Below are 5,836 nucleotides of genomic sequence, written 5' to 3' on the forward strand. Positions count from 1 at the left end.
ATATGTTTTCCAGATTTAAAAGTTACTTTTCATTATTGAGCAAACCAATCCACAAATTTCTTTTGTGGCTGTTTTTTCATTTATCATTTATTTGGTGTATTTTTTTTCTTCTCAATTAGGTTACCTGGTTGATTGCATTCATCAATATTACTGAGTTTAAAAAACCCAGAAATTTCATTTATTAATTATGCCAATTTTGTTGTTTATATCTTTTTAAAATTTGGTCATTCTTTCTCCTTAATTTCCTTGGGTTTATGTTATTTTTTCCTAATATCTTGAGTTCAAGTTTAAGTCTTTTTTTTAAACATATTGTTATAGGTATATGAGACTCTGAAATTTCCTTTCAATGCAACAGGTTAAGTTGTACCCTCTAGATTGAATAATACTTCATAAATACCTATAAATCTATCTTTCCACATACACATTTAAAAAAAGAATGAGAGTTTTTATTTTCTGATTCTTTTGCAAGTTTTGCTTTAATATCTCATTTGTGCAGAAGTTAAGAAAAGTTTGAAATATAACTTCTATGTATTTGGAAGTGTCTAAAAATTCTTTGTAGCCCACCCATGGATGATTTGGGAGGTGTCCACTACTTGGACAACTGATGGAGTCTCTAGTAGAATTCAAATATTGCTACCCAGTGGTGTTCTTTGAGATTTGTATTAAACATGTCTTTTTATTTTCTGTATTTTGGTGTTTTGAGATCTGAGGACTTGCTGACCAGGAAAAGACTTCCCTCTCCAGGTCAGCTAATGCCTAGAGATAAGCAGTGAACTGGCCTGTGAGCATGGCTTTCATATGCAAAGCAACTAAGGACCCCTACCCCCACAGTCTCCTATATCCATTATCCCTTTACCTTAATCACCCTCGGGCCAGGTACCAGATAAACAGAAATAGTCCCAATATCTCAAAGTCCCCTGAAATTGTTCATATTAGCTAATCCTAGCTTTGCTTACTCTGCCTTGCCTATTTCTTCCTGTGGAAACCACAATAAGATTCTTTTTTTGTTGTTGTTTCTTTTTCTTTTTCTTTTTTTTTTTTTAGGGAGAGAGAAAAAACATGTGAGCAGGGGGAGGGACAGACGGGAAGAAAGACTCTTAAGCAGGCTCCACACTCAGCCCTGAGCTGGACACAGGCTCCATCTCACAACCCTGACACCCTGACCTGAGCTGAACTCAAGAGTTGGAAGCTTAACTGATTGAGCCATCCAGGCTCCCCACAGATTTCTTAAGAATAAAAGAAGGGGTGACTGGATGGCTCAGTCAGTTAGGTATCCAACTCTTGAACTCAGCTCAGGTCTTGATCTCCAGATCATGAGTTCAAGCCCCATGTTGGGCTCCACACTGGGTGTGGAAACTACTTAAAAAAAAAAAAAGGAATAGAGGTATGGTATATCTTATTCAATCTTTTTACTTTTAATCTATCACATTTTTAATTTAAAGGGGATTTGTCTTAGAGTGTAAATAGTTGGATCTTTAATTTTTATCCAATCTGACCATCTTTCACTTTAAATTTGATGCTTAGTCCATTTACATTTTACGTAATTATTGATAAAGTTTGGCTTATATCTTGCTATTTGATTTCTATTTATCCCATGGGTTCTTTCTATCATTTTCCTCTTTCCCAGACTTATTTTGATTTGAACATTTCCATGATTCTCTTTTGTCTTCACTTGAGGCTGATTAATAATATCTAGTTTTTGGTGGTTGCTCTGGAGTTTATAAAGTAACATGTAAGGAGGTAAGAGAATGAGCCATGTGGGTATTTGAGGGAGAGGCACCAAAGACACAGACATGGCAAAACCTTCATGATGAAGTTGGAGCATTCTAAGGATGTTTGATGAACACACAGGAAGCCAGAGTGGTTAGCAGTTAGTGCTCTTAGTCTTACCGAGCTAGTGAAGCTACTGGAGAACATTGAGCAGAGGAATAATATGATCTGACTTTTCATTTTATAAAGATCATTCTGTTACATGTTGCAAATTCACTGTAATGGCACAAGGTGAAAAGGGAGAGATCGGTTAGAATTCTATTGGACTATTCCCAGCAAAAATTGATAGTGGATTAGATCAGGTATTAGCAAAGGTAGTAAGAATAAAAAAGGGTCAAATACAGAAAATATATTTTGGCCAAGAGGATTTAACAATGACATGAAAGAAAGAAAGGGACAAGAAATATTGAGTTTTTGCTTGTTCATTTTTATTTTTGTTTTGCTTTTGTTTGTTTGGCCTAAATAACTGGAAATATGGAGTTGCCATTTATAAAAATGAGAAAGATGAAAATTGGTGGTTATTTGAGGGAATATCAGAAATTTAAGTTTGAGGCGTTTATTTGGAATCCAACTGGAGGAGTATCTGGGTAGCTTAGTCAGTTAAGCCTCTGACTCTTGTTTTCTGCTCAGGTTATGATCTCATAGGTCATGGGATTGAGCCCTGTGATGGGCTCTGCAGGTAGTCTGCTTGAAATTCTCTCCCTCTGCCCATCTCCCCTCTCCCTAGCTCTCTCTCTCAAATAAATATTTTTTAAAAAAAATAAAATAAGATAAAATCCAAGTGGAGTTGTCATGTACACAAATGGATATATATTATGGAGTAAAGAAGGTCCAGGCAGGAGATGTAAGTTGTGGTTTCAGTTTATAGATCATTGAAAACCATGAAACTAGATGATATCATCAGAGAAGAAAGTGTGGATAAAAAAGAAACCTGAGTCCCAGGACCAGAAGCACTCCACTGAGAAGATATCAGGGAACAAAGATAGATGGAGAAAATGTGATTGAGAGTGAGAGAGAGATGGAAACTGGGGACGGGGGTTGTGTAAGGGAGGATTATAATGACTACAGAACTTAATCTGCCTACGAAATAAAGAGAAAATAAGAGCAGAATGAGGAATTTTAAATGCTGGTATAATCCAAGTATTGTAGATACCGTAAGCATTGGTGGGAGTGACCTAAAAAACAGCATTTTATAGTCAGTAGCCTATTTGATATTGAGATTATAGGGTGTAGTTTTTGTTAGTAAGGAAGTCTAAGGCATGATAATAAGCGTAAATGGTTTATGCAGAAAGGAGGACAAAATCATTAGGGGAAGCACAAGTCAAATAAGTCCATGGTGCTGGTTGTATCACCTACAGAGATTTTGAAATCCCCAATTGTAATACTGAAATAGTGACCATGAGCTTAAGGGTGAAATTTTTGAAACATGAGAGGCAGTGATTCAGAAGTCAGCAGTTGACTCCATAATGGAAGGGTAATTGGTGACATAGTCTGCCTCCATGATATAAGAGGCCAGAGGAAGACAGAATAGTCTGGTGGCAGCAATGATCAAGGGAGACACTTACCACACATTCAACTACTATGGTACAATTAATGTGGGAAGAAGAATAGAGGAAGCATGGTCCTCAATTAACTGGTGCATCTCAGATGAAAGTTAATGCAAGGCACAGATAAAAGCTTCAGAATGTTCCTCATGGTGATCCATGAGTTCCAGAAAACACAGTGGAAAGATGATAGAAATTGGGGAGAGGTTGGAGAAAGGACAGAATTAGAGACAGGGAATGACTTACAGAAATTAAGGTGTGGAATGAGGGTGATTGGAAGTGATGCCTGATGTAGAGAGGGGAAAAGAGTAATTAAAATAGCCAGCCTAGGATCCAAGAAGCCATGTGGTAAGGTACGAACACCTGTAATTATTTACCCTATTTTATGGCATAAAAAACAAAGTAGGAATCTGTAGGGACTTTTGTACCAGAAATTTAATTTGTGGGAAATAACAGAATTCCTTTGTTGCTGTTCCTTTGTTAGTTATTGTTCCCTACAACTATATCCTCATGCAGGAAGTCTGGGAAAACACAATACAATTAATACCAATTTGCTGCATCATTATTATTTATGTAGTTTTAATGAGGTATGTTGTGGCATAACTCATGTCCATGCTTAAATGTATCTTACAATTCCAAATTAAAACTATGTCCCCACCTAGTAATTAATAAAGATCATTTTTATTGATGGGAAGGTAGTTTAAAGAAGGTAAAAGAGTGAGACGTCAAGATACAAGTAAAAAAGAAAAAAGAAAGCCTCTCCAACTAAGTATACAAATAACCCGATGATACTCCATTGGAAACCATAGGTATGACTCATTTGTACATCTATCTCCTATAATACATGACCCCAAACACTTCTATTTTTCACACATAATTTAAACCACTTACTCCTACAGAATTCGTGGCCTGCCAGTTGCCTATCCATTTCTCACTTCTGGTTTTACTTGAAGGAATACTAACCTTGCTCGGGATGATGTGCCAGGGTAAAAAATATGACTCCTCAAGCCATCCTGGCAGTGTCCACATGAAATGCAGTTTTGTAAAATGAGACATAAAATGAGCAATATATTGGCGAGGCTTCCAGGACTGCTATTGTTTCTCTTGATAAAAACAGAAATGAAAGTTTGTGGTTCTCCCACCCCACAACCAACACCTCTTTCTGCCTGATGATAGTTGAGCAGAAAGGTAAAGACTTGATTTCTGGTGGCTGTGAGAAGCCACCCTACTAGTCTTAGGCTGCGTTCCTCCGTGCTGCCACAGAATTATCGAGTTTATATACCGTACAGTCACTGCAGTTTATTCTCCACGCTCGAGGTTATAGACTAAATGCTTGTGTCCCCCTAAATTTCAGAGGTTGAAACCATACCCGTCCATGTGATGGTATCATGAGGTGGTGCCTTTGGGAGAGAATTAGGAATAGGTGAAGCTCAGGAATGAGACGAGCGCTCTGTAAGAGTCATGAGAAAGCTTGCCTCCCCTCCCTGCTTTCTGCCAAGTGAGGCTACAATGAGAAGTTCGCGTCCGCAATCCAGGAGAGGACTCTCACCAGTGCTTGACCATGCTGACAATATGAGCCTACAGAACGTTAAGAAGTAAATTTCTATTGCTCGTAAGTCACCCACTTTATGGTATTGTGTTATAGCAGCCCCCACTACGACAGTTCGAGAACATAATTTAATTTCAGTTTTTCTTCTACTATGTCTATATGGACATAAGAATTTTTAGAGATTCAAATTTTTCAATTTGGTTTCATTATTTCTTCCATATCCTAAGCTTTATTCACCACGACTACATTGTGGAGCTCTTGTCTCCTACCTCAGTCTCCCTAACTTGTCACAAGAATGGAGCTGTTTTAAACGATCATTGCCATTAAATTTGGTATCTAGCACAGGAAAAGGCTTGTATTAACAAATGAATTTTGTAGTGATAGACAAATGGCATTATATTGAGGCAAATACTTTGAAAGACAGTTGGCACATAATTCATATCAATGCCTACAAAACAGCAGTGCAAAGCTCTAAATCCATGCCAACTGAAGCTCTGGCATTTCACGAGCTACATGTGTTTAAAACTTTCTTCTCAATAGTAATAGTGTGAACAATTAAAAAACTAAGGCTGAGAATTGCAGCAATAAGAAATGAATAACAGCAGCAAGAAAAAAATATACAGGAAAATAGATGTTTTCTAAGATACCAAAGTAAGTAAACCATATTTAGGGTAAGAAATAAAGACTCCCCTGATTTATTTTTTTTCTTTTTCTTTTTATAACATTGAAATGACACCATTTAATCTTTATCCCAATGACATAATCAGAAATCTTCTGGACCAGATAGCACAACAACCGCGTGTATTAGCTTTTACCCTTGTACCTCTTAAGAAAGCTGTTGTACAAAGTTAGCAATTACTACAAGAAAGATGAGATATCAATAATTTTTTTAATTTAAATTCAATTAATTAATATATAATGTACGATTGGTTTCAGAGGTAGAGGTCTTATATAATATTCAGTGCTCATTACA

Source organism: Ailuropoda melanoleuca, chromosome 1 (genome assembly GCF_002007445.2).
Source record: "Ailuropoda melanoleuca isolate Jingjing chromosome 1, ASM200744v2, whole genome shotgun sequence".
Lineage (NCBI taxonomy): Eukaryota > Metazoa > Chordata > Mammalia > Carnivora > Ursidae > Ailuropoda > Ailuropoda melanoleuca.